Genomic DNA, 8693 nt, shown 5'->3' on the forward strand with positions numbered 1-8693 from the left:
GCTTTTAAATAAGGCAAAGGTTTTACAGCTTTTCAATTCACTAGGGAGTGAGTTCCATAGACTAGGTCCCTTAATTTGCATAGAGTGTTTACACAGATTAAGTTTGACCCTGGGGATATCAGAGAGATATTTATTTCTGGTGTGGTGATAATGGGTCCTATTACATCTGTCCAGGGAGAGTTTCAGAGCATTATTTGCATTTAAGAACAGGGTTTTGTAAATGTAGTTGACACATGAGAATGTGTGGAGGGAGTTAATATTTAGCAAGTTTAGGGATTTAAACAAGGGAGCCGAGTGTTGTCTGAAAGCAGAGTTAGTTATTATTCTGATAGCAGATTTTTGCTGCGTGATGAGGGGCTTAAGGTGGTTTGCAGTGGTAGACCCCCCATGCACAGATACCATAATTAAGATAGGGGTAGATTAGTGCATAATATAGTGAGAGGAGAGCAGAGTTAGGAACATAATATCTGATTTTGGAGAGTATACCAACTGTCTTAGAGACTTTCTTAGTTATGTGTTGAATGTGGGTGCTGAAGTTGAGTCTCTTGTCTAGGAATAGGCCAAGAAACTTGCCATCATTTTTATTACTGATGTTAATGTTGTCTATCTGTAGCTGAAATGCATTTGATGATTTGCTTCCAAATAAGATGTAGTAAGTCTTTTCGATGTTTAATGTTAGTTTGTTCGTTGACATCCATAAGTGGACTTTTTTTAATTCATTATTCACAACATTATTTAGTGTATGTGGGTTGAGGTGTGAATAGATAAGGGTAGTATCGTCAGCAAACAATATAGGTTTGAGAATATTAGAGACATTAGGCAGATCGTTTATATATATAAGAAATAGAAAGGGTCCTAAGATACTGCCCTGTGGCACTCCAACGGTAATTGGTAGAGTGGAAGAAGTTGTATCATTGATGGTTACATATTGGTGTCTGTCACTAAGATAGGATCGGATGTAGTCAAGGGCAAGGCCTCGGATTCCATAATGCTGGAGTTTAAGTAAGAGGTAGTTATGATTAACAGTATCAAAGGCTTTTCTTAAGTCAATGAAGAGTCCAATCGGAAACTCATTTTTGTCAAGGGCTGAGTAGATAACGTCAAGGAGACTAATGATTGCATTGTTGGCGCTCTTTTGGGACCGGAAGCCAAACTGGCTGGGGCTGAGTACGTCAAATTTTATGAGGTAGGAATAGAGCTGTTTGTAAATAATTTTTTCAAATATTTTTGATAAAATGGGTAGATTTGATATTGGTCTATAATTGTTTATGTCCGCCAGATTGCCTCCATTATGGACTGGCGTTACTCTTGCTTTTTTGAGGATATGAGGGAAGGTGTGACACTATAGATTTGTTGAACAGTAGTGCTATGGGTGGGGCATGGGAGGCGCTCTTGTATACAATGGACGGAATTTCACTGGTGTAATATGTAATGTAATGTAAATATGTAAATGTATGTAAATATGTGAATGATACGAAATGTAAATACGAAATGTAAATATGTGATATATTCCCAGTTACCTTTTTTCCCAAGGCCCAAACTCTTCCTCACGTACCAATTTACGTCTCACAGTACCCGCCCATCAACCTAGATAGCAGAATAGTCGTGATTGGTTCAATTATAATGAAAATTGTAGTTTTCAGGTCCCACATGGGTTGTGAAATTTACCTACCATGCTCTTAGAATATTACAGATCCATGCTCTTGAATATTACAGATCAGCTACATCCTATTGAAGGCTCGTAGTTTTGTTTTGAGAAATATTAGTTGTTCTTAGTAAATTATAATAAGCACTAAAATTTATTACATAGAATAACAATGCTTCACCAATCAATATTATATACCATAGTTTGTGCTTTAGAAATCTTTAAAGAATGTTTTGTACGAACGCTAATAGAAAACGATGTTTCGTTGGAATGTCTATGGGGTAAACTAATGCAAATAGGATGGTATTGTGTCTACTATACCAACTATAGGATGGGTATATTGTCCACTACCACCTGTTAGGTGGGTAAGGGGTCCAATACCACCTACAGGATGAGTATGGGGCTCACAACCACCCACAGGATAGGTATGGGGTTCAATACCACCCACAGGATGAGTATGGCATCCACTACCACCCACAGGATAGGTATGGGGCTCCAACCACCCATAGAATGGGTATGGGGTCCAATAACACCCACTGGATGTGTATGGCGTCCATTGCCGCCCACAGGATGAGTATAGGGTCCAGTATCGCCCACAGGATTAGTATATAGGGTCCACTACCGCCCACAGGGTCGGTAGGGGGTCCACTACCGCCGACAGGGTTAGTAGGGGGTCCACTACCGCCCACAGGGTCGGTAGGGCATCCACTGCCGCCCACAGGGTCGGTAAGGGGTCCACTACAGCCCACAGGGTCGGTAGGGCATCCACTGCCGCCCACAGGGTCGGTAGGGGGTCCACTACCGCCCACAGGATTGATAGGGGGTCCACTGCCACCTCAGGGTCGTAGGGGGTCCACTGCGGCCCACAGGGTCGGTAGGGGGTCCACTACCGCCCACAGGGTCGGTAGGGGGTCCACAGGGTCGGTAGAAGGTCCACTACCGCCCACAGGGTCGGTAGGGGGTCCACAGGGTCGGTAGGGGGTCCACAGGGTCGGTAGGGGTCCACTGCCGCCCACAGGGTCGGTATGGGGTCCACAGGATCGGTAGGGGGTCCACTAGCGCAAACAGTGTCGGTAGGGGGTCCACTGCCGCCCACAGGGTCGGTAGGGGGTCCACTACCGCCCACAGGGTCGTTATGGGGTCCACAGGGTCGGTAGGGGGTCCACTACCGCCCACAGGGTCGGTATGGGGTCCAAAGGGTCGGTAGGGGGTCCACTACAGCCCACAGGGTCGGTAGGGCATCCACGTCCGCCCACAGGGTCGGAAGGCGGTCCTCTACCTCATACAGGGTTGGTAGGGGGTCCACAGCCGCCCACAGGGTCGGTAGGGGTCCACAGGGTCGGTAGGGGGAACACTACCGCCCACAGGGTCGGTATAGTATATATATATATATATATATATATATATATATATATATATATATATATATATATATATATATATATATATATATATATATATATATATATATATATATATATATATATATATATACTTGGGTCTCTAGTCTTCCCAATGAGTTCCTCGCCCAGCTCCTTCAGGAACTTAAGTGCACATTTACCCCAGGCGCCCAGAGTCTCAGAGCCTATTGGCACGAACCTGTAACAACGTTCTAGGTCCTTGTACTTGTTAGTTTTCTGGGTCTCCCTGAAGGTGGCCGCCCCGCCTCCCTCAGCTGCGCTGTAAGGTAGATAGGTATCAGCCAATGTGGATGCACACTTGTAGTCCCACACGACCTGTTTACCTTCCCTCCACGGCTGCAGGGTGACTCCATCTGGGCGTTTTTGACTGTTGTCAGGTCTGCACAACTGAGGTTCCCTTTGTGCTGGACACCCAGCTGAAGCCAAACTTCTCTTGATGATGTCATTGACTGCTTCATGTCTGGCAATCTTTCCCTGTGTCTTACGACAGATGAGACCATGGCTGCCGTATTGGTCTGCCCGTGCATGGCCGCAAATACACCGGTGCTCGGTGGAGATAGGGGCGGCAAGGCGCAGAGCAACACCAATACTTAGGGTCCGATAATCCAGGCGGGTACCCAAGGCGGAATTAGGGACTGCCAACAGTACGTCCCCGGCATGGAGCACTTGCACAGCTAGAAGACGCGCTTTGTCCTTCCTGGAAGCTGCCTCCAGCAATGATGTGGCGATGTTCTCCACTATGGGGCTATCCCATTTGGACTGTTTGCAGTCATTTGGAAAAGTCGGTCGAGGATCAGAATTGACGAGAGTGTCCCACTGACCGTCTCCTTCCGCGAATTTGGGATCATGAATCCCAATGGAGTCTCTTAGGTGTTCCGGTAGTATTTTCTTAACTAATTCACCTGTTGCACTGGTCGAGGATAAAAATGCTGGCAATGCTAACTGTGTCGCCTTGCGATTACCTATTCCCCCGAGTCTAACTGGGAGCGTTGCTTGGTCCCATTGGTCATCTTGCAGGGAGAGGTTTAACACTTTCACGGTTATTGACCTTAGGAGTGTGTCATATTCTGTTAATTTTGGGCTGTCGAAGGAGAGAGCACACCTTAGGAAATAGGTCAGTCTGGGCAAAGCCAGGCACCTTGTGAGAAGGTACAAAGCATCGTGGGCGTCTAAAGCCCCTATTCTTCCCTCCATCCTCCTCAGGTCGTTCAGCTTTTCTTCGAGGACTACCTCAATGGCGCTCGAGCCCAGAGGTGCCCCTAGCAGCACACTGTCAGTGGAAGCGATCACTTGGGCTCCTGGCAATATGGTTCGCACTGCATCTATGGTTGGTTGGTAAGATGAGATGATTTCACACTTTAATGGGTTTAGGGTGAGTCCTAACTCCTCTCCCTTAGATTTCACTAGCTGTAGATCTTCTAGCAGGGACTCCTGTGTCCCTGCCAGGGTGCCATCGTCCAGGAACCAGATGTTGAGTTCGCTGGTCAACCTGCTTGTGACCTCTTTAACAGCCATGCAAAAAAGAAAAGGGGCAAGTGGGTCTCCCTGCTGGACACCTTCTGCAGAAACAACTTCATGTTCCCCAAACAGCAGCGTCGATTCCCTACTGTACCCTGCTGAGGCGAAGGGGAGTAGAGAAGGAAAGCTTGTTCGAACTGCTTCCAGTACCACATCCCTTTTTACCTGTAAATATATATATATATATATATATATATATATATATATATATATATATATATATATATATATATATATATGTATATATATATATATATATATATATATATATATATATATGTATATATATATATATATATATATATATATATATATATATATATATATAGTAGGTTACCTAGTAGCCAGAATGCACTTCTATATATATATATATATATATATATATATATATATATATATATATATATATATATATATATATATATATATATATGTCGTAACTAGTAGCCAGAACGAGATGGAAAAGGATGGGAAGCTGCCCTTTCTAGATGTAACAGTCATGGAAAAGGGCGGAGGTTTCCACACTGCAGTCTACACTAAGGAAACAAACATAGGAATGTGCCTAAATGCCAACAGCGACTGCCCTGACAGGTACAAGAGGAGTGTATATATATATATATATATATATATATATATATATATATATATATATATATATGTCTATATATATATATATATGTCTATATATATATATATATATATATATATATATATATATATATGTATATATATATATATATATATATATATATATATATATGTATATATATATATATATATATATATATATATATATATATATATATATATATATATATATATATATATATATATAGTAGGTTACCTAGTAGCCAGAATGCACTTCTATATATATATATATATATATATATATATATATATATATATATATATATATATATATATATATATATATATATATATATATATATATATATATATATATATATATATATATATATATATATATGCGAACAAGCCTGAATAGTCCCCAGGACAATATGCAACTGAAAACTCACACCCCAGAAGTGACTCGAACCCATACTCCCAGGAGCCACGCAACTGGTATGTACAAGACGCCTTAATCCACTTGACCATCACGACCGGACATAATGAGGTGATAGCCGAGGCTATTTGAACCACGCCACCGCCGGCACTCGGATAGTAATCTTGGGCATAGCATTTTACCAAATCACCTCATTCTTTGGGGCACACGCGAGGAACACAAATGCGAACAAGCCTGAATGGTCCCCAGGACAATATGCAACTGAAAACTCAGTTATATGAAAGCTCAGTAAAACTTAGTTATATATATATATATATATATATATATATATATATATATATATATATATATATATGTTTCATTGAATATGACCGCATATTCTGTTTATTATTTTCTGGTTTAGGGCTTCTATCCCTCTAACTATTTTCTTAGCATCAGGGCTTAATTTTCAATTAAGCCCTGATGCTAAGAAAATAGTTAGAGGGATAGAAGCCCTAAACCAGAAAATAATAAATACAGAATATGCGGTCATATTCAATGAAACATGTTTGAAAGAAAACCTGCTGCCAGTATACACCAATATATATATATATATATATATATATATATATATATATATATATATATATATATATATATATATATATATATATATATATATATATATATGTCTATATATATATATATATATATATATATATATATATATATATATATATATATATGTATATATATATATATATATATATATGTATATATATATATATATATATATATATATATATATATATATATATATATATATATATATATATATATATATGTCGTAACTAGTAGCCAGAACGAGATGGAAAAGGATGGGAAGCTGCCCTTTCTAGATGTAACAGTCATGGAAAAGGGCGGAGGTTTCCACACTGCAGTCTACACTAAGGAAACAAACATAGGAATGTGCCTAAATGCCAACAGCGACTGCCCTGACAGGTACAAGAGGAGTGTATATATATATATATATATATATATATATATATATATATATATATATATATATATATATGTCTATATATATATATATATATATATATATATATATATATATATATATATATATATATATATATATGTATATATATATATATATATATATATATATATATATATATATATATATATATATATGTATATATATATATATATATATATATATATATATATATATATATATATATATATGTATATATATATATATATATATATATATATATATATATATATATGTATATATATATATATATATATATATATATATATATATATATATATATATATATATATATATATATATATATATATATATATATAGTAGGTTACCTAGTAGCCAGAATGCACTTCTATATATATGTTTCATTGAATATGACCGCATATTCTGTATTTATGATTTTCTGGTTTAGGGCTTCTATCCCTCTAACTATTTTCTTAGCATCAGGGCTTAATTTTCAATTAAGCCCTGATGCTAAGAAAATAGTTAGAGGGATAGAAGCCCTAAACCAGAAAATAATAAATACAGAATATGCGGTCATATTCAATGAAACATGTTTGAAAGAAAACCTGCTGCCAGTATACACCAATATATATATATATATATATATATATATATATATATATATATATATATATATATATATATATATATATATATATATATATATATATATATATATATATATGTCGTAACTAGTAGCCAGAACGAGATGGAAAAGGATGGGAAGCTGCCCTTTCTAGATGTAACAGTCATGGAAAAGGGCGGAGGTTTCCACACTGCAGTCTACACTAAGGAAACAAACATAGGAATGTGCCTAAATGCCAACAGCGACTGCCCTGACAGGTACAAGAGGAGTGTATATATATATATATATATATATATATATATATATATATATATATATATATATATATATATATATATATATATATATATATATGTATATATATATATATATATATATATATATGTATATATATATATATATATATATATATATATATATATGTATATATATATATATATATATATATATATATATATATATATATGTATATATATATATATATATATATATATATATATATATATATATATATATATATATATATATATATATATATATATATATATATAGTAGGTTACCTAGTAGCCAGAATGCACTTCTATATATATATATATATATATATATATATATATATATGTTTCATTGAATATGACCGCATATTCTGTATTTATTATTTTCTGGTTTAGGGCTTCTATCCCTCTAACTATTTTCTTAGCATCAGGGCTTAATTTTCAATTAAGCCCTGATGCTAAGAAAATAGTTAGAGGGATAGAAGCCCTAAACCAGAAAATAATAAATATAGAATATGCGGTCATATTCAATGAAACATGTTTGAAAGAAAACCTGCTGCCAGTATACACCAATATATATATATATATATATATATATATATATATATATATATATATATATATATATATATATATATATATATATATATATATATATATATATATATATATATATATATATATATATATATATATATATATATATATATATATATATATATATATATATATATATATATGTCGTAACTAGTAGCCAGAACGAGATGGAAAAGGATGGGAAGCTGCCCTTTCTAGATGTAACAGTCATGGAAAAGGGCGGAGGTTTCCACACTGCAGTCTACACTAAGGAAACAAACATAGGAATGTGCCTAAATGCCAACAGCGACTGCCCTGACAGGTACAAGAGGAGTGTTGTTAACGCATATGTCGACCGTGCTCTCAGCCACAGCTCAGAATGGAAGCAAGTCGACGAAGAACTCTGTAGGGTAAGGCAGGTCCTAGTCAATAACGGCTTCTCCAATGGTTTTGTCGAAGACATCATAAGAAGGAAAGTGAAAAGCCAAGCAACCTCTGACGAGACAACTGACACAACACCTATACCCCCTATTAGACTATTTTACAGGAACTTCTTTTCCACAGCTCATAAAACGGAGGAAAGGGTCCTGAAAGATATTGTTAATAGAAACG

Source organism: Procambarus clarkii, chromosome 52 (genome assembly GCF_040958095.1).
Source record: "Procambarus clarkii isolate CNS0578487 chromosome 52, FALCON_Pclarkii_2.0, whole genome shotgun sequence".
NCBI lineage: Eukaryota > Metazoa > Arthropoda > Malacostraca > Decapoda > Cambaridae > Procambarus > Procambarus clarkii.